Raw genomic sequence first — 21,202 nt, forward strand, 5'->3', positions numbered from 1 at the left:
AAACTCTGGAGTATAAAGTCTATGGCAGGTGAGGCACTGCTACCATTTCTGCAGATGTCTTATCAAAACTCATACCCCATGGCTCATATATTGTGTGCATATCTGGCTCTGGTACTTGCCAGGGACTCTTGAGCCATTTACCTCAACGCACGTCCCTCAATACATCATTACTGATATGAATGATAATGATATTGTGATATATCGTCCAGGGTTTTCATTAACAATGTGCTCTCCCATGGGTGGTTTATGATATCTTTTGTAGTCTGTACATGATGCAGGTCAATGTTGGCTCTATTGCAATTACGGCATGTTCAGGCGGGGGCTGGGTGACATCACTGAATGATGATATTGTTAATGATATCGTTCAGTGTGTATGAACTATGTCATTTGCCCGGGAGTTTCACCGATATTGTCAATGATATCGCTCGAAAAGTGAACTGTCTAGTGCAGCTGTTGTGAAACTACAAATACCAGCATTCCTTGCCCCAGTTTTAGCACTCCCTATTAGCAAAAGTAGCAATGCATGCTGGGACTTGTAGTTTCACAACATCTGGAGAGCTACAGGTGGGCCAGGCCCGGTTTGGTGTGTATGGGACTTTAGATACTGTGGAGATAGTACAGCCCTTCCCTATCTGTCCCCATCTGGGGGGGTGTCCCGTGACTGCTGTAAAAAGGGGATAATTCGATCTCCCCAGTGACTGTTGTCACATACACACCAGAAGAGACAGGGGGGTGCTGTGTGTACAGCTGTCCCGGGCCCCGGCATCTGGAAGGGCCCGGGCAGCTCACCTACCTGTGACGGCTGACAAACTGGCTCTGGCTGAGGTCATCCCTGGCCACCTGATATGTGTCCTCTGCCGCCCGCTCCGCCAGCTACCCTGACCCCATGTGCTGCCCCCCAGCCAGATCCCCGGCACCTCTTCCTCCCCTTCATCCCCGGCTGCCTGATATGTGTCCTTTGCCGCCAGCCAGATCCCTGGCACCTCTTCCTCCCCTTCCTGCCCTCAGCGGACATTTCAGTTGGGGTCCCGGCTGCCAGTTAATGAGAGCTCCCCGTCCTCAGCATCAGCAGCTCCCGGCCAGCAGCAGTAAAAAAACTGTAAGTATCACCATATGTAGGAATAATAAGGCATTAAAGTGGCATAATGGGCCTTATTCTAGTTCACTAATTCTGACAAAATCCTTCTTAGATGGACAAAACCATGTGCACTGCAGGGGGGCAGATGTAACATGTGCAGAGAGAATTAGATTTGGGTGAGTTATTTTGTTTCTGTGCAGGGTAAATACTGGCTGCTTTATTTTTACACTGCAATATAGATCTCACTTTGAGGTAAAACCCCACCCAAATCTAACTCTCTCTGCACAAGTACAGGGACCAGCGGGGAAGCACTTTGCTATGTGCTTAATACTGTTACACTGTGCACCAGGCAAAATACAAGTACTTTTACCCAATGAATTTTGTTAACGGTCGCCCCTAGGCTACTTTGGGCTAATGATGGTAAAGCTTACAACATTGCATCCCCCAACCTGTTTTGAGGGAATATCCTGCAAATATTTAATGATAAATAGCTCAACAAGGCTGAGTACACACTCATATCATTTAGATCAGGCATGTCCAACCTTGGCCCTCCAGCTGTTGTGAAACTACATGTCCCATCATGCCTTACCACAGTTTTGCTCTTAGGGAATGCTAAAACTATGGCAAGCCATGCTGGGATGTGTAGTTTCACAACAGCTGGAGGGCCAAGGTTGGACATGCCTGATTTAGATCTCTGAATTATCTTCTTTGATGTTGGTTTTTCTAATTATTACTAATGTCCTTTGGCGTGCTGGGGGTTGAAACGCGTCGACGTCACTTCCGCCTGTCATTTCCGCCTGTGGGAAACCTCCGTGGTCACGCTGCAAAGCCGGACAGCTGCGCTCCTTCTCTCTTCAATTGGAGCCGCTACCAGCCAGCCCAAACGAAGTATCACAAGCCAGCTGAGAGCGCATATATCACTCAAATCACCGCCGTCCTCACAGAACCCGCTCCATGCGGCGCACCTGGGGCTACCAATAATCTGCCTTGTCGGGTCGAGCCGTTGGAAAGATCCGGCTCCCCGTATCCTGCTGCCTACATACTCGAGCGGATGGTGAGATATTACATCCATTTACACTGGACTGCACATGCTTGTTAATAACAGACTATCTGGCGTTTATTGCTTGCTCGCTAACCAAGCTAACTGTGCCCTAACTGACTGTTTTGCGCTATACTAACCATCGGCTTGCTTGACAATCACTTCCTAATAATCCTATTGGAATTTACCCCTCATTAACCCTTTAGTGACAGATACGGAGATTCCCACATCAACCACTATTTCAAAGTGCTTTATTATTGCCATTGGGCATATTTTAATTATATATTCTTTGATCTATCTAACCTGATAGTTTTATATGCATGTTTTTATTTCTTTGTCAATGTCTTATATGTAATTTGTGTTATTTATACCATATGCCTTCCTTTTTATATATAAAATATATTTCTACCTACAGTGTGTCCAGTGTTCATTTTACCTGGTGGGCTTCACACAACAACTAGAAGAACATATACCCAGCAGCGCAAAGTGTTTATTTCTTTGTGCTGTGGGTTAACACTCACTCACCTCACTATTGGCACCGGAGGGGCATTACTAATTTGATTGAGCAGCTTTCACGCTGTTTAGATATTTAATGATAAATAGGTCCCCAAGGCTGGGTACACACTAGTACACGGGTGTCAAACACAAGGCCCGCGGGCCAAATCCGGCCCGACAGACCTCGTCATGTGGCCCACGCAGCCGCTGCCAGCCTTCACCTTTTATTCTCTTTTTTTAGATCTTTTTTGAGAGGTTTTTTTTGTTAGATTGTAGCGCTCAGCGCCTGTCTCCATACACTGTCTAGTGTAAGGCTCACAGTCTGCCTTTGTCCCCTTGCAGCACTGTAGTTAGACGTCACCCTGAGTGACAGCTCGCTTAAGCGTATAGCAGGGCAGAGACCCCTGACCCTGCTGGCAGCGTTCCCTTTCCTGTTAGGAAGTCCCCGCGAAGTGTGTGCCTCGGAACGTGTGTGACTCCATCCATGCTGTTTGTAGCTCCACGTGCACCGGAGCGCGTAAGAGCAAGCCCCGCTGTAATCCCGTTACAAGCGTGACCTTTGCACAGGGAGATCCATCATCATTGGCAGCAGCGACGACTGGGAGAGATACCGCCAGCGTAAACCAGTTGATAGCCATTAACCCTGCACAAGCCGAACGCTACAGCTAAGTAACAATCAGACACTGTGATTCCCAATGTACCAGTTATATTACTGCCTGAAGTTAACTGCAAAAGTACTGTTGTAATCTACAAGCTTGCTACTTGAATAAATCCTCCAGTTGGTTATATCTTCGAAGTGTGTCGTCTAACAACCACACTGCACGTACTTATAGACACTCTGCCAATAGGTTATGGGCCCAGCACGTCACGTGCGCGAAGATTAACCCCCTAAAGACAAAGTGCTAGCGCAGTACATAATAGAACACAAAGGAATTATTTTGAATTGCCATTTGTGGAAGAGTTAACGAGAATGCACAGTACAGGGCATAGCATGAACTTTCCAAAGCTCAAAGGCTCAGAGAATTATACTACATGGAAGTTCGCTATGGAAATGCAGCTTAAGAGGGAGAAGCTATGGAAAGTCACAATAGCCCCAGGAGATAGTCCAAACCCAGAAGAGGTAGACAAGGCCATTGGCACAATAGGCCTGGCTGTGGAGCAGCATGTTTATTCTACTATCTGTGGGAAGGAGTCCGCTAAGGACATGTGGACAACTCTACAAGGTGCTTATGAGAATAAAGGCTTAATGAGAAGGATAAGTCTGAGACGCACACTGTATGGAACAAAGCTGAATGCATGCAAGGACATGAACGATTATATTGATAAGATACTATCGATAGCTCAGCAATTGGCATGTGTAGGAGCAAAAGTGGATGAGGAAGAAGTGGCGATGGTAATGCTGCAGAACTTGACAGAAGAATTTGACTTCCTAGTTGTCGCACTGGAGTCAAATGAAACCAAGCTTACAACTGAAGTTGTGAGAGCCAAGCTACTACAGTTCCAAGAGAGAATCCACAAGGATGCCATAGCTGAGGGTTCTGCCTTAGTAGCAAAGGGTGCGAAACCCAAGAAATGCACGTTCAAATGCTATGTGTGCCACAAAGTAGGGCACAAGGCTTCAGAATGCAGGATGAAGAACACTAGTGGCATGCACAAGCGGCATGACAAGAAGAACGAGTCAGCACTGAATGTAACAGACAAGCCAAGGAGGGATCTCTGGTACATGGACTCGGGAGCCTCTAGACACGTCAGCTGCAATAAGGAGTGGTTCAATTCTTTAACACAGTGTACACCCACAACAGTTACCGGGATTGGTGAAAAGGTCCTTACTGCATCAAACGTTGGGACAATCACAGTGAGACTAAGAATTGAGGGACAGACAGTAGTCACAGATATTCAAGACGTCCTGTATGTACCAGAATTGGGAAGTAACCTCATCGCAATCAGCGTACTCGAGGCAAAAGGCTACAGAGTCCAGTTTGCAAAGGGCAGGTGTATGGTGCATAATGAAAGAGGGACTGTAATTGCTTCAGCAACGCGATGCAACCAACTATACGTCCTAGACACAGATGAATGTGTAGCTTTGGCAGCCTCTGCTGAAAATGAGTCGATGGAACTCTGGCACAGACGTTTAGGACACTTAGGATATGATAATGTCCAGAAACTAGCTGATGGGATGGCAACAGGAATCACAGTGAAAGACACCGGAAGACCTGTGTGCGAGAGTTGCATAAAAGGCAAGCAGTCCCGCAACCCATTTCCCAAGTCAGCAGGCAGAGCAGAATCACGATTAGCTCTGGTGCACACAGATGTGTGCGGACCAATGGAAGAGGAGTCAACCAGTGGTTACAAGTACTTCATGACTCTCATCGATGACGCCACAAGAATGACACACGTATACTTCATAAGGAAGAAAAGTGAGGTGGTCAAGAAAATTGTGGAGTACAAGAACCTAGTAGAGACTCAGACGGGCCTAAGGCTAAAGGTCCTGAGATCCGACAATGGGGGAGAGTACGAAAATGAAGAACTAACCGACTTTCTCAGAAAACATGGCATAAAGCATCAGCTGACGATGGCCTACACGCCTGAACAGAATGGCGTAAGTGAAAGGGCGAACAGAACAATCGTTGAAAGAGCACGAGCGATGGTGAACGATGCTGGCCTGGAGAAGAGTTTTTGGGCAGAAGCTGTATCTACTGCAGTATACCTGAAAAACAGAACACCTACAGTGGCCGTGAAAGGGAAAACCCCCTTAGAGGCCTGGTCTGGGAAGAAGCCAGACATCAGCCATCTCCGTGTCTTTGGGAGCAGAGCTTATGCGCATATACCAAAGGAGAAAAGGAAGAAACTTGACCCAAAATCAAGACAGTGCATATTGCTAGGCTATTGTGAGGAGAGCAAAGGGTACAGGCTCTGGGATGCAGAGAACAGACGTCTTCTGAAATCAAGAGATGTGACATTTCAAGAAACAGCATCACCCACAAAAGCAAAAGAACAAGAAAAGCAAGCACTAGTAGAGGTGTGTGAAATAGAAAGCATACCTGAAACAGAAAATACTGAAGAGGGAAGCAAACCAACAAACAGAGCTTCTGTAAGAAGAAACAAGGGCATACCAGCCAGAAGATATGAGGAAGAATATGCGAATATAGTTTTCAGTGAACCTCAGAGTATTCAAGAAGCGAAAGCGTGCAGTGATTGGAAGAAATGGAAATCTGCAATAGACACAGAGCTATCAGCACTGAGAGAGAACGATACTTGGACCATAGTAGATAGGCCAAGCGACCGCAAGACAGTCAAGAACAAGTGGGTCTTCTGCAAGAAGTTAAATTCAGACGGAGAAGTTGCCCGTTACAAAGCCCGTCTTGTTGCAAAGGGATACACACAGAGATCCGGGATTGACTATGGAGAGATATACTCACCTGTTGCGAGGTATAATACTCTCAGGTTAGTAATTGCAGTCGCCACCTTACAAGACTTACTGCTATACCAACTAGACTTCGACTCAGCGTTCCTAAATGGAGAACTACTTGAAGAGATCTATATGGAATCGCCAGATCATTATAATGAGGATGAACTTCAGACAGAAAAGGTGTGTCTTCTGAAGAAATCCATATATGGCCTAAAGCAGAGTGGTCGTTGCTGGTACATAAAATTGGACAGAGTACTACTTGAAATGAATTTTATTAGATCAGAGACTGACCACTGCCTTAATCACAAAACTCTAGGAGAAAAGTTGTTCATCATAGCAGTCTATGTGGATGATATACTTATAGCAGGTCACGAAGATCACATTACAAGTGTGAGAGATCAACTAAAACAGAGATTCAAGTTGAAAGACTTAGGTCCAGCCAATCATTTGTTGGTAATGAGAATTGTTCAAAACTTGCAAAAGGGAACAGTCACAGTCGACCAACAAATGTACATCGAGGCAACAATCTTGAAGTATGGAATGGCAGACTCCAAGTCAGTAAATACACCAATTGACAAAAGCATCAAGATTACAAAAGGTATGTCACCAACCACACAAGAAGAAGCAGAGGAAATGCAAGATGTTCCTTACAAGAGCGTGGTTGGAAGTCTTATGTATGCAAGTATTGGAACCCGTCCAGACATCACTCATGCAGTCAGTCGGGTGAGCCAATTTGCAATAAATCCTGGAAGGCAACACTGGATCGCAGTGAAAAGGATCCTGAGATACCTAAAAGGTACAAGTTCCTTGAAATTAAAATTCGCCAAGACAAGCAATTCAAATTTGAAAGTCTTCTGCGATGCCGACTGGGGAGCAGATGAAGATGATCGTCGTTCCCACACCGGTTACCTGTTCACACTGGCCGGAGCTGCAGTTAGTTGGGCGAGTAGAAAACAACCAACCGTTGCTCTCTCAACAACTGAGGCCGAATACATGGCTCTTACAGAGACATCAAAGGAAGCACTCTGGATCAAAGAGACTTTGTGAGTTGGTTCTACTTTATGAAGAAGAGACTATCAGTATCGCATGTGACAACAGGGGAGCAATAGATCTTTCCTGTACTACCAAGCATCATGGAAGGTCGAAACACATCGCGATAAGACACCACTTCATCAGAGAACTAGTGGAGAACAAGTCCATCGATGTTGAATACATTGCAAGTGAACAGAATGTTGCTGACATGCTCACAAAAGGACTGTCGTCAAACTTGCTTATTAAGTTCGTGAAGGACTGTGGACTTGTCTGAGTTCAAAATGTTGATTTGAAGTTTTGATGTTCTGAATGTCTTTTCTCTCTAACTATATTTTCGGTTACAGGTATTACAAAAGGACAAAGCATTGTATTAAGTTCTTTTATGTAGCCGAAGACAGCCTTGAGCGAGGGGGAGTGTTAGATTGTAGCGCTCAGCGCCTGTCTCCATACACTGTCTAGTGTAAGGCTCACAGTCTGCCTTTGTCCCCTTGCAGCACTGTAGTTAGACGTCACCCTGAGTGACAGCTCGCTTAAGCGTATAGCAGGGCAGAGACCCCTGACCCTGCTGGCAGCGTTCCCTTTCCTGTTAGGAAGTCCCCGCGAAGTGTGTGCCTCGGAACGTGTGTGACTCCATCCATGCTGTTTGTAGCTCCACGTGCACCGGAGCGCGTAAGAGCAAGCCCCGCTGTAATCCCGTTACAAGCGTGACCTTTGCACAGGGAGATCCATCATCATTGGCAGCAGCGACGACTGGGAGAGATACCGCCAGCGTAAACCAGTTGATAGCCATTAACCCTGCACAAGCCAAACGCTACAGCTAAGTAACAATCTGACACTGTGATTCCCAATGTACCAGTTATATTACTGCCTGAAGTTAACTGCAAAAGTACTGTTGTAATCTACAAGCTTGCTACTTGAATAAATCCTCCAGTTGGTTATATCTTCGAAGTGTGTCGTCTAACAACCACACTGCACGTACTTATAGACACTCTGCCAATATTTTTTGCACTGCCGGCGGCCATGTTCCTGTGGTCTTTTAAGATGTCTGCGGCCACAGGAACATGGCCGCCAGCCTCCACGGCTACGTGGAGGAGGGCCCGGAAGCCTGTTCCCTCTTATCGAGGCAGTGGCAGACGCTGGGTGGGGACGTCATGACGATGACGCCTCCCACCCACGCGTCTGCAGAGAGGAAGGAAGTCAGGCCGAGTCGGGGGGCCGCAGCAGGACAGGCCGCGGCGCAGAGAGTGGAATTGAAATTACTGGAGCCGCAGCAGCAGTAAAGGAGCCTGAGGGATAAAATACAGTAAGTTACATAAAAAAACAATATATCTGGTGGTGGTGTCATGGCATTACTTTTATATTATACAGGGGGAGCAGCCTGTGGTGTCATTATTATTGTACAGGGGGAGCAGCCTGTGGTGTCATGGCATTATGCCATGACACCACAGGCTGCTCCCCCTGTATAATAATAATGCCATGACACCACAGGCTGCTCCCCCTGTATAATATAAAAGTAATGCCATGACACCACAGGCTGCTCCCTCTGTATAATAATAATGCAATGACACCACAGGCTGCCCCCCCTGTATAATAATTTGTGTCATGGCATTACTATTGTTATATTATACAGCGGGAGCAGCCTGTGCTGTCATTGCATTATTATTATACAGCGGGAGCAGCCTGTGCTGTCATTGCATTATTATTATACAGCGGGAGTAGCCTGTGGTGTCATTGCATTATTATTATACAGCGGCCCTTTGAGGGTGACCAAACTGCTGATGCGGCCCCCGATGAATTTGAGTTTGACACCCCTGCACTAGTAGATGCGCAGATATATTTATCGATATATCGGGCATAGTTTGTGATGCACAGCCAATGTGATACTGTATGTCTGCAAACTATGTCATTCACAGACATATCGCTGGTATTAGCGCTGGGGGAAATTCAGCTTATGGGTAGACATTTGCACCTGGACAAACCATGTTGTGATGCAATAATTGTAAATACAAATGTTTTTCCTTAGCGTGGAGGGATAACATTGCAACCCTCCACATGTAATACACAAACATTAGGCAGGATTATTTTACCACTGTGATTTGGGAGTGAGTTACTGTATGACATGCACCTCCCTCGGGCCTCTTTGTACGTACATCTTAATTTCTTTGATCTCACCCCTGGGCGCTTAGGTAATGTGAGATGCAGCCTGTATGGGAATTTCTGGCAAGAATACGAAAATATGGGCATACTTGATGGAATTCCCACACAGCCTGCATCTCACAGATACTGTATAATATCAGCCTCCTAGGGGTATATATAATGGAAGATTGAGGTTGATCGATAATTATAATTTTTTTATTTTGTTCTGTTTTTAGGATCGATGTCTAATGTTTAAAATTGATCTTTATCATTGTTGGGCTTCTAGGGCTAAAACACACATTATTGTTAGATTAATTTTTCTATTTATTTCTAAATGTTAGTAAACACCCAGAAAGTCCAAAACATCAAGATTGTATTAAAAAAAAGTTTAATCTGAAATCAATCACAATTGACCAAAATGTACCCGTCATTGTCAGTCAAGATGACTAAAAATTATGTTAAATGGACACTGCAGCAAAAAGTTTTTGTTAAAATCCTAATGTAAAATCATCTATCTATCTATCTATCTATCTATCTATCTATCTATCTATCTATCTATCTATCTATGTTTAGTGTCCGCATGTGTGTCTCCGAAACACTGCCATCTGTTGGCAGCGAGTGAAACAACATCTCTTTCTCTCTCACACATGCACTGCTTCGAGCAGGCTTACTAGTCTTTAATATTTATTATGTGGTAGAAAATATAGAAGCGCTACGGAATATGTGTGAGCTATATAAATAATGGTTAATAAATAATTAATAATATATAAGTATTGGTACAATTTCAAAAGTATTTTCTCTGAAACTGACCTGTTCAATATGGGGGTGGGAGTGCCCCCGCTGTTGGTCATGTGTGATTGCCATCACCCGTGGGGAGCTAGGTAAAGGCGTTTGACCACAGGTGATGGCAATCATACATTACCAGGGAAGTCCAGGAACAGAGCATTTTCTCCCTCATGGAGAGGGTCAGGTAGGCAAGTATGCGGACTAACTGTGTCCATATGGTACTATAGAGATCCCGGGGGACAGGAATGCACTTAATTTCCTGTTGCAGAAAAACAGCTGTAGCTCTGGAAAGTGCTGGGGGAATATTTAGTAAAACCTCCAAAACAGACCAAAAACCAATCAGATTCTGCCGATCGTATTCTAGAATGCAACAGAAAAATGATAGCTAGAATTTGATTACTATTACTGAGGGTAATGCCAAACTTTTTTTTTAAAGGTTTAAAGGTGCATACACACAGGAGATTTTGGGTCTGTATGATTTTGACTGTGATTTTCCTGAAGCCTATATCCATACAATCTTATCTATATTTACTTCATATTTTGGCTATGTCTGATTTGGACTATACTAGAACACTACACTGTATACAATATAGTCAAAATTGGCTTGCCTACACAGTTTATTTTTTGTGCGATGCCGATCCCATAGGGGCATCACAAGCTGTATACACACTGCTAACTTGTCTTCCGATGTTGACTATATAGTCAAAATCGGAAGCTCAAATCGCACCATGGCCCTTATTCAGGTCTGATCGCAGTACAAATTTGTTCTCAAAATGGGCAAAACCTTGTGCACTGCAGGTGGGGCAGATGTAACATGTATAGAGAGAGTTAGATTTGGGTGAGTTATTTTGTTTCTGTGCAGGGTAAATACTGGCTGCTTTATTTTTACACTGCCAGTTAGATTTCAGTTTCAACACACCCCATCCGAATTTAACTCTCTCTGCACATGTTACATCTGCCCCACCTGCAGTGCACATGGTTTTGCCCATTTTGAGAACAAATTGGGCAGTGTCCCGTGGCGGGGGGGGGCAGTTGGGAGTCCCCCCCTGTAGTCCATGAATAGATGCTGTGCGCATGCGCACAGCGCCTATTCTTGCAGGCAGAGGGGCTGGCCCCCACCGCGGCGGAAAACAAGGGCATGGCCTCGCGGCAGCGCCACGAGTATAGACCACACCCCTTTCAGACAGGCCATGCCCCCCAAAATTCAGCGCGCACCCTGTCCCGCCTCCTGGGGGCCCAGATGTTGGGAGGTATGCATCTGACACCAAATAAAACCTGCATGCAGCATGTTTAGCTATTGTAACTACAAACATATTTTCATGTTATTTTTATGCTTTCCTTATAAAGTACTGATATATTATTACCATACTTGCCTACCTGACCCTCTCCATGGGGGAGAAAATACTCTGTTCCTGGACTTCTCTGGTAATTTGCCTGTCTCCACTTCAGGGAGACATTCAGGGTTAGGGGGCTGCGGGGAGGCGGTGGGGACCGGCGAACAGAGACGGGGAGGCGGCGGACGGCAGCGGAGAGCTCCCTTGGAACGGGACACCCGAGCATCTCGTGCATGCGTGCCCTCTTCCGGCGGATGGTAGTGCCTGGCGGCTGGCAAGGGCTGGTGATTCTATTGCCAGCCCTTGCAACAGTGAGAGTGGCTCCCTCTGTATGCATTATACATAATACCTAGCTGCTCAGTAAGGAATGAAGAGTAAGAGCTGAACTAACGAAACAACAAAAATACTGGATGAAAATGAAGCATTATATGATATTATATGATAATGGCTGAGAAAGTGGTCTCTGGCAATCTAATGGGTTGGAAAGTAGCTGAAGAAGACAGGAAAGCTGCAGTATGTGGTGTGGGTCATTGTCCCAGTAATTTGTGCAAAGTTGGCACTGATAACACAAGACTCCAGGGAACTATTGAAGAACATAGGTGAGGGGTGTGCGGACAGCGTGGGACCCCCTGGGTCAGGGGCCCATGTGCGCTTACCACCCTGCACCCTGATTAACCAATAGGCTGAGTAGGCTCCAGTGTTGGGCCCTGGGGGGCGCAGCTCCGGCACAATAGATTGCGCTGGCATGGGAGCTCTTCCTGGTACCACTGAAGCTAGGGCCAAGCAAGGTCTCGTGATATCTACCCTGGGAACTGTGGGAGCAGCGGTGCCTGCTGGGATTGCCGGCATCGCTGAGTCAGGAATGCCGGGAAGAGGAAATCCTGTGAGAGACGCCACTGAGGCTGTGATTGATGCCACTGCCACCAAGTGGCAATATGAATTAAGCTGAGACGCCGAACCTGTTTTTAGCTTGATATGAGTGAGAAAATTAGTGGTGGGGAAGGGGGTCAGCCATTTCTGCATAAGCCTAGGGTGTCTGGAACCCCTAATTGAATCTTCAGATCTAGTCTGTATTACTGAGACTTGGCTGGATGAAAATGTAGCACCCATCCTGGAAGCTGCTGTTCCAACAAACTACTCTGTCATTCACAACCCCAGACTGAACCGCAGGGGAGGTGCGGTGGCCATCTGCTTTAAAAAAGCACTTAAACTTAGGGTCTGCCCAATGGAAATGACTCACTCATTTGAGTGCATTGCTGCCTGGAGTTCTGCACAATTGGGTTTCAGAGTACTTCTCATCTACCGGCCACCTGGAGATGGAAACACATTTCTACAAGAGTTTGCAGATATTGTTGCTGGGCTAGTTCTGGAGCACCAAAGATGGCTCATCCTCGGGGATTTCAATGCATGGGTTGATGATGAGCGCTCACGCCTTGGCCAAGATCTCATGTGCACAATGAATGCTCTCGGGCTCACCCAAGTCATCCCATCTGCTACACATAAAAGTGGTCACACTCTTGATCTTGTCTTCCAGATTGGATTAGAAGTCTCTGACCTAAAGATAAACCCAGTCACATGGTCAGAACACCACTCAATATGGTTCTCAGTCGCAACCCCTCAAAACAGATCTCTGCCCATGGAATTGACCAGATATCACCCAAGGAGGGCTATGACTCCTCAGGCCATGGCAGCTAACTTGGACCTCTCGGCAGTAATGGGGACCTGTAAAGATCCATGTTCCCATGTCCATTATTATAAAAGGGCTGTGACAGCGGCACTGGATACTTTTCCGTACAGTGGAGATGCTTTGCAAACCAGCATGTCTGCAGCCTAATGTAACCCTCTCCCAGTCAAGATGCAATGAGTTTCCAAAATTCTTTGCAGATAAAGTATCTATCATCCGGGCTGGAATCCCCACAGTGACACCAAAGGAGTACCAACATACCAAGCCTGCCAGTGTAAGACACCTGCCTTCATGGGACATCTTTGACCAAGTGGATGTACAATACATTGCTGGAATTTCCCAACTGTTGCATCCCTCCTCCTGTGATCTGGACCCTGCCCATCCAAACTTCTTTTAGGGTGTATGGAAATCGGCCCTGCATTTGCAAAAATAGTTCAATGCTCTTTGCAGACAGGCTTTTTTCCCGAACCGCTAAAGGAAGCAATAGTCAGACCACTTCTTAAAAAATCTCATTTAGACCTGACTGCATGACCAACTACAGGCCAGTATCGAATCTTCCTTTTCTAGGAAAGGTTATTGAGAAAGTGGTTACAACTCAACTAGAGACCCACCTGTCAACCCATGACATTTATGATCCATTCCAGTCAGGATTCAGGAGAAGACATAGTACAGAAACAGCTCTGGTATGTGTGCTCAATGATCTTCTAAATGCAAGGGATTTTAATTGACCGCCTGAAGAATTTCTGTGGTCTGGGTGGCACAGTCCTTAGCTGGTTCAAATCATTTCTTGCTGGCAAGTCACAGAGAGTCTCATTGGGAGTATACTCTTCACCACCAGTGCCGTTGTCTTGTGGTGTCCCACAGGGTTCTATACTCTCTCCTATGCTTTTTGCAGTGTATATGCTCCCACTGGGTGACATAATCAGACCTCATGGCCTGGTCTACCACTGCTATGCAGATGATACACAACTGTACCTTTCCTTTGCTCCAGGCACTGATAACACAATAACAACCTTAAATGGCTGCCAAGCTGGGCTCCAGGAGTGGATGGGTGCCAGTTGGCTGAGACTGAACCCAGATAAAACAGAAGTCCTGATGATAAACCACAGGACAAGACGGCAGCATAGCCAACTGACAGGTCTTATGCTGGGGGGCACAGCACTAAAAACTCTGATCATGTGCGAAATCTGGGTGTTGTCCTGGATAGTGGCCTGACACTTAAACATCAGGTGTCAGTCACAATCAAATCCTCATTCTATCATCTAAGGAATATAGCCAGAATCAAGCATTTAATTCCCTCAGAAGACCTACCTAAAGTCATACATGCATTTATATCATCACGCCTAGACTATTGCAATGCTCTCTACTTGGGTCTCCCATCAAAAGAATTGCATCGCTTGCAGCTGGTACAAAATGCAGAGCCACCAGACTATTAACTAACCAGCCCCGCTCCAGTCACATAACTCCCATTCCCTACACCTTTCACTGGCTTCCTGTAACATGGCAAATCGTTTTCAAGATTGGCTTACTCACTTTCAAGGCCCTACATGACCAGGGCCCAAGGCACCTGCAGCAGCTGCTGATTCCTTACTGTCCTACTCGATTACTACGAACCACTGAAGAAGGACTACTAACAGTACCCAGATTTCTCCCTGAATTCATCTGGGGGTCGAGCTTTTAACTTTGTTGCTCCAACTCTATGGAACTCCCTTCCTCGCACAATGCGAGACGCCCCCACTGTAGAATCCTTTAAAAATAGACTAAAAACGGACCTACTCACTCAAGCATTTTACTGATATCTACTGTTAAGCTTGTTTTGTATTTTGAGCTGTAAAGACAATGGTGAAGCACTTTGAGTCCTATTGGGAGAAAAGTGCTACAGTATATAAATATCATTATTAATATCATTATTAATCAGGCCCTGCCTGCACCCAATACCAGATAGTGCTCTCCTAACGGGGAGACTAGAAGGTGTTTGACCCGGTGTTACACAAAGCTTCTGCTACAGACCAGGACAACCAACCAAGTAAAAACCACAGATAAGCAGCGCTGAAGCGATGGGATAATTAAAATTGGCAGATTGGATTGAGTTTACATATGTGATTATTCTAAGAAATGTAAATCATGTACAACATATTTAAACGCTTCATGCATGTAAAAGTGAGTGGCAACACATTAATAAATGGGCAAGGGTATGCTCACTAGCCTGTCATAGTCTGTTCTTAATTTGCCCCTGGATGTCCAAACACATAAATGGTATATCAGATGGTGGATATTGAGGAGTACAGCTACCATCCGCTATTGGGGGGTGATAGTCCGGCTCTACAATGCCTCATAAGCTCGGCTGAGCGGAAGCGACGAGGAGATCGATAGGTTATCTGCGTTATGCCTGTAGAGCCGGTAGACCTGATGTGACGATTGCATGATACAGTGTAATAGGAATTAAGGGCCTAATTCAGATCTGTTCGCCAAATGAACAGGTAAAACCCTGCCCGCCAGGCGAATGGCCGTGGTTTCATGCGAATGGGTCTGTATGCCTACGCATCCCTTCGCATGCAGCCGTACAGGTGAAAAATCATCATAATAATATTATTATTTATTTACAATTTCTTATATAGCGCAACATATTCCATTGCGCTTTACAATTGGATATAATAAAATAATGATAATAATATCTACACAAATTCAAATATCAAAAACCAGTAAATACTGGTATAATTAGTCTGTGAAGGTTGATCTTGCCCTGGCTGTGTAATTGCTCACAGAGCTGAGCTCAGGTTGCTTTGCTATAGGTGTACTACTGTATATGTAGCCAGCTGGCTCGGCACAATGCATTCTGGGAGTGTTGCTCATTTTCGGCATCTCAGACATTTGTGACGTATTATACAAAGAATCCTATTGTCCTATACGTTACTTCTAAAGCTGCAGTAAACTGCGTAGTGACATTTCATTGCCATCCGGACCAATGGTAAATGATACCGTTTCTGAATAAAAACAAATCTTAAAAGTTAGGCATTACAAATAAACATACGGTAGCATTGTCACTACCAGGGAAGGCAAACAAATATCCTATTAGGGTCTCATAACAATTGCCCCCTGTGTGACGGAGCGGCGGCCATTTACCCGAAGACCAATCCCCGCGTTCAGTGGCGACGGCATCTCGGCTTCCTGCTGGGGCAGCGCTGCTGATCTTACCTGAGGCCTCTCACTTCCAGCAGCCTCGGTGATTAAGTTATGGGGGACCGAGAGAAGACATTGCTGTATCTGGCAGCAGGATTTAACTAGAGGTATTCTCCTTGAGAAAGACCACAGGTGTTTGGAGCTCTAGTTTCTTGGTTTGTGGGACCGTGGATGGACTTTGGACCAATTACCTGCCTGGCCTGAGGTGGGTGCTGGAAGGAGTCCCAACAGTCATTTACCCGACATCAGGATCCCGACTGTTAAAACACTGACACACGGGTTCCCGACAACCACCGGCTATTTTCCCTCGTGGGGATCCACGACCCCCATAGAGGGAAAATAGAATAGGTGGTGAGTGTAGCGAGCCACCGTTCCCGCAGCGTGGCAAGTGCAGCGAGCCCGCAAGGGGCTTTGTTGCGCTCGCCATGCTGTCTGAGTCCGGCCAGTCGGGATCCTGACGTCGGGCTAATGACTGCCGGGATTCCGACTGTCAGAACCCTATACCACAACCGCCTGAGTTGGATGGTATTATCCCAGGTTGTTACACCTAACTTATGCGCATATGAGAACTGAAGTCATTCTAGTTCTCCACCATCTTTGGTAATTGCCCATTTTTATTTCACTGTTCCACTTACATTTTGTGTGTTTTATGTATGAATAAAATGGTATTATACCATATCTTTGTTTATTTTTGGTACTGGTTTGAGTCATCTCAAAACAATCCAGTCCTATCACAGCTGATTCAGGGTATCCCATTTCTTTCTCTCGCTGTCCATTGTTTGGAGAAGAGGAGACTTTTTCCCAGAAGGAGGAACGTACGGTATTTGCACTGTGGCGTGATAATAGTGAATAGTACTGTCCCTTCCCACATAGGCCCTTATTCAGATCTGATAACAGTACAAATTTGGGTACTTGTGAGTTATCCGGGCGTCCGATTTTTAAATCGGGTCGGATCGGGACATCGCATCGCATCGCATGCGACCATCGGATGCGATGCGATGACCCGATTTTTCCATAGGAATCAATGTTAAAATGGACTGAGTCCATTTTAACATGGAATTCAATGGGAAAAAGGGGTCCTTTTCATACCCCTACTATCCAAGTGGGCATGGAGTTGGATATAAACCTGTGGCGAGCGTAGCGAGCCACCGAGCCCGAAGCGTAGCGAGCCCCGCGAGGGGACACGGAATACCGTCCCCTCGCGGGGCTCGCTTCGCTCGCCACGCTTCGGGCTCGGTGGCTCGCTACGCTCGCCACAGGTTTATATCCAACTCCATGCCCACTTGGATAGTAGGGGTATGAAAAGGACCCCTTTTTCCCATTGAATTCCATGTTAAAATGGACTCAGTCCATTTTAACATTGATTCCTATGGAAAAATCGGGTCATCGCATCCGATGGTCGCATGCGATGCGATGCGATGTGATATCGTATTGCATCGCATCTGATTGTATGCCTTAACTTAAGGCATACAATCAAAAAATCGGACGCCCAGATAACTCACAAGTACCCAAATTTGTTCTCAAAATGGGCAAAACCATGTGCACTGCAGGTGGGGCAGATGTAACATGTGCAGAGAGAGTTTAATTTGGGCGGGTGTGTTTAAACTAAAATCAAAGTTGCAGTGTAAAAATAATGCAGTCAGTATTTACCCTGCACAGAAACAAAATAACTCCCCCAAATCGAATTCTTTCTATACATGTTACATCTGCCATACCTGCAGTGCACATGGTTTTGCCCATTTTGAGAACAAATTTGTACTGCGATCAGATCTGAATAAGGGCCATAGGGACATATCACTCCTATCCTTAGCCATTGGAGGGAACACCTACATCTTTGTTCTTGCCCTATTTGTTACTGGTGTAGAGTCACCAATTCAGGTGTACCCACCTTAGGCTGCCAGGCCCACCAACTGACTTTTCTTCATCTTTGTTTATACCTTCCATATAGCAGCAATATACAGGATCCTCTTGTCAAAAGTCTTAGCAACTGAAACGTCAACTGAGTGACACATTTGCCTTTTTATTTTACTGTGAGAGTCCCTTGAGTGCCGCCGTTATTATATTTGCATATGAACATGCTTATTGGAGGGACATACTTTTTATCCAGCCTAATACTAATGACATATTTAACCCTTTGACTGCCAACATCTCTGTGAGAGATGTACAAAATATCCGCTGGAAATGCCAGCGTTGCTCACATTTGTTATATAAATTCAAAAAATGTGTAAAAAAGATTCTGGGGGAAATTTAATAGGATGAGAGATTCAGAAAGTGAGAGATTTGGTGAGAAATCTCCAGTTTTTTTTAAAGCGGCAATCATTTACACTGCAAAACCAGTTTGATTTTGCAGTGTAAATGATTGCCGCTTTAAAAAACTGGAGATTTCTTACCAAATCTCTCACTTTCTGAATCTCTCATCCTATTAAATTCCACCCTATATTCCCTATATAAGATAATAATTACAGGTCATTATGATGAATAAATATGTTTTCTTGGCAATATTCACACCAATTTTGACAAATTAACTCAGCACTCAAAGGGTTATACATATGTAAAACAGCAGAAGGTGCAGTATAACTATAATACTAGTCCAGAAAAAATGTCATGTGATACATGTCTGGCCATCTCCATCCCCCTCCCTCTAATCCAGTAAAGTGTGATCTCCAGGACCAGGAAGCAGCAGATGATAAAACCAAGTATTTAGTTAATTATAACAAACTGACTGTGTTTCTGCTACTTGAATGTATATTTACTATTTTAGAAGGTCGCATTCCTGCTGAGTCACTGCAGTGCAGACATTTAGATATGACATTGTATAACCATGGGTTATACCAGTGGCGTAGCTACGTTTTGGGCGCCCCCCCTCCGTTAGGGGGGGGGGGCGCCCCCACCCGCCACCCTGCCAAGCACCCGCCCCGCCGCCCATGCAAACCCCCCACCAATCCCCCGCAGCCTTACCTATCTCGCTGGCCCCGGAGGCTCGGTTCTTCTGCTGAGGACCACCACAAAATGGCCGCCCCCATTCAGCAGACAGTTTCAGAGAACTGTGTGCTATATGGGGGCGGCCATTTTGTGGTGGTCCTCAGCAGAAGAACGGAGCCGCCGGGACCAGCGAGATAGGTAAGTCTGCGGGGGATTGGGGGGGGGTGTAACTATAGCACGGCAGCCCCCGGCGCCCCCACATGCACAGCGCCCCCCCGCGGTGGTGGGGGCTGCGGTGCTATAGTTACGCCACTGGGTTATACAATATATGGCTATTAGCAGGGCTATTTTTCAGCAGGCTCCAGCAGGAACTGAGGCCCTTATTCTAGTTCACTCTTTCTGACAAAATATTTCTTAGATGGACAAAACCATGTGCACTGCAGGTGAGGCAGGTGTAAAACCCCACCCAAATCTAATTATCTCTGCACAAGTAACACCTGCCTCACCTGCAGTGCACATGGTTTTGTCCATCTAAGAAATATTTTGTCAGAAAGAGTGAACTAGAATAAGGGCCTTAGTTCCTGCTGGAGCCTGCTGAAAAATAGCCCTGGCGATTAGGTAACAAGACTTATGCTATAATTTATGTTTATTTATATTAATTACATTGGTACGCTTTTCCCCTTCTATTTAGTCCCCTTCTGCTTTAACACACAAATGCATCTCTTATTTTTCAATGCACAAAGTCGTCATTATCTGTTTTCTGTCTCAACAGTTCAGTTGTTTTCTTCTTTACCTCAGTAACTGATGCAAAACAGGTTCCTTCGAGTTCAAATTTGCCTTTAGGGAAAATAAAGAGGTCACGCGGTGTTAGGTTTGGCGAGTATGGAGGGAGTTCTAGCACTGCAATCTGTTTTTTGGCCAAAAACTTCTTCGCAGAGAGAGATGTGTGGGCTGGTGTGTCGTGCTGATGGAGGATTAAACCATTTCCCCACAACTCTAGACTTTTTCTTCTGATTCTAGAACATTTTTGTAGTATAGTTAATTACCTGTTGCACCTTTTGATACCCATTCTGTGAAATAAAACACCCTAAATATCAAAGAAAACTATTAACATGGCTTTGAATTTGCTTTGATGTGCTTTCTTCAGTCTTGGTGATGCTGGTGTTATCTAGTACATGGACTGCGCATTGTCAGGATTGTACTGGAACAGAGGTCGAACTACCAATGGTGCAGTGGGTGACTGCACCCGGACCCCTGGGATCTATTCATGAAACAGTGAATAGAGCGGAGAAGTGGGCCAGTCTAGAATTTGCCCAGGGCAGCCAATCAGCTTTGAGGTAACATTTATCAGGTGCATTCTATAAAATTCTACATCCCAGCTGGTACTGTAATGTGGCATAATATGATTTGGGCACAATGTTTGTATATCATAACGTTAATTGGGGATATGGTGAGATTTTGTTGGCGGGCATGTTGACAGGCGTGTCGGTGTCAGGGACTGAGGCGGAAGATGCTGTTCCACTGGCACTGTTGGCTATGTATGTCAGACATTCTGGGCAACGAAAATGTTGATTATACGGGGCCCAGGGCCAGATTAACAATAGGATGGATGGAGCTGCAGCTCCAGGCCTCCCATATAAAATAGGCCTACGGCACACTAACAGTTTTAACAGGGAAAAAACTTTTGCTGTCACAGACCGCCAGCGGCCACTCTTTGGCGGTTTTCAGGGGACTGCCTGAAGAATCGGGAGCCTCCCACTACTTGCGGGAGAGAAGGCAGGTGTGCATAAAAACATTAAAAAGAGGTGAAAATCTTGTTGGTGTTAAACGCAAGGTGAGTGATGTTTCTTTAACTTAAATAACCTTATTTGAATAAGACACATTAAAGAAAAGACTGTAGGTCTGCTGAGACAATGGACTAGTGTGTAGGCAGGGCTATTTTTGTGCAGGCTCCAGCAGGAACTGTGGCCCTTATTCTAGTTCACTCTTTCTGACAAAATATTTCTTAGATGGACAAAACCATGTGCACTGCAGGTGAGGTAGGTGTTACTTGTGCAGAGATAATTAGATTTGGGTGGGGTTTTACACCTGCCTCACCTGCAGTGCA

The sequence above is a fragment of the Crinia signifera genome, chromosome 6 (assembly GCF_055691185.1).
Source record: "Crinia signifera chromosome 6, ASM5569118v1, whole genome shotgun sequence".
Taxonomy (NCBI): domain Eukaryota; kingdom Metazoa; phylum Chordata; class Amphibia; order Anura; family Myobatrachidae; genus Crinia; species Crinia signifera.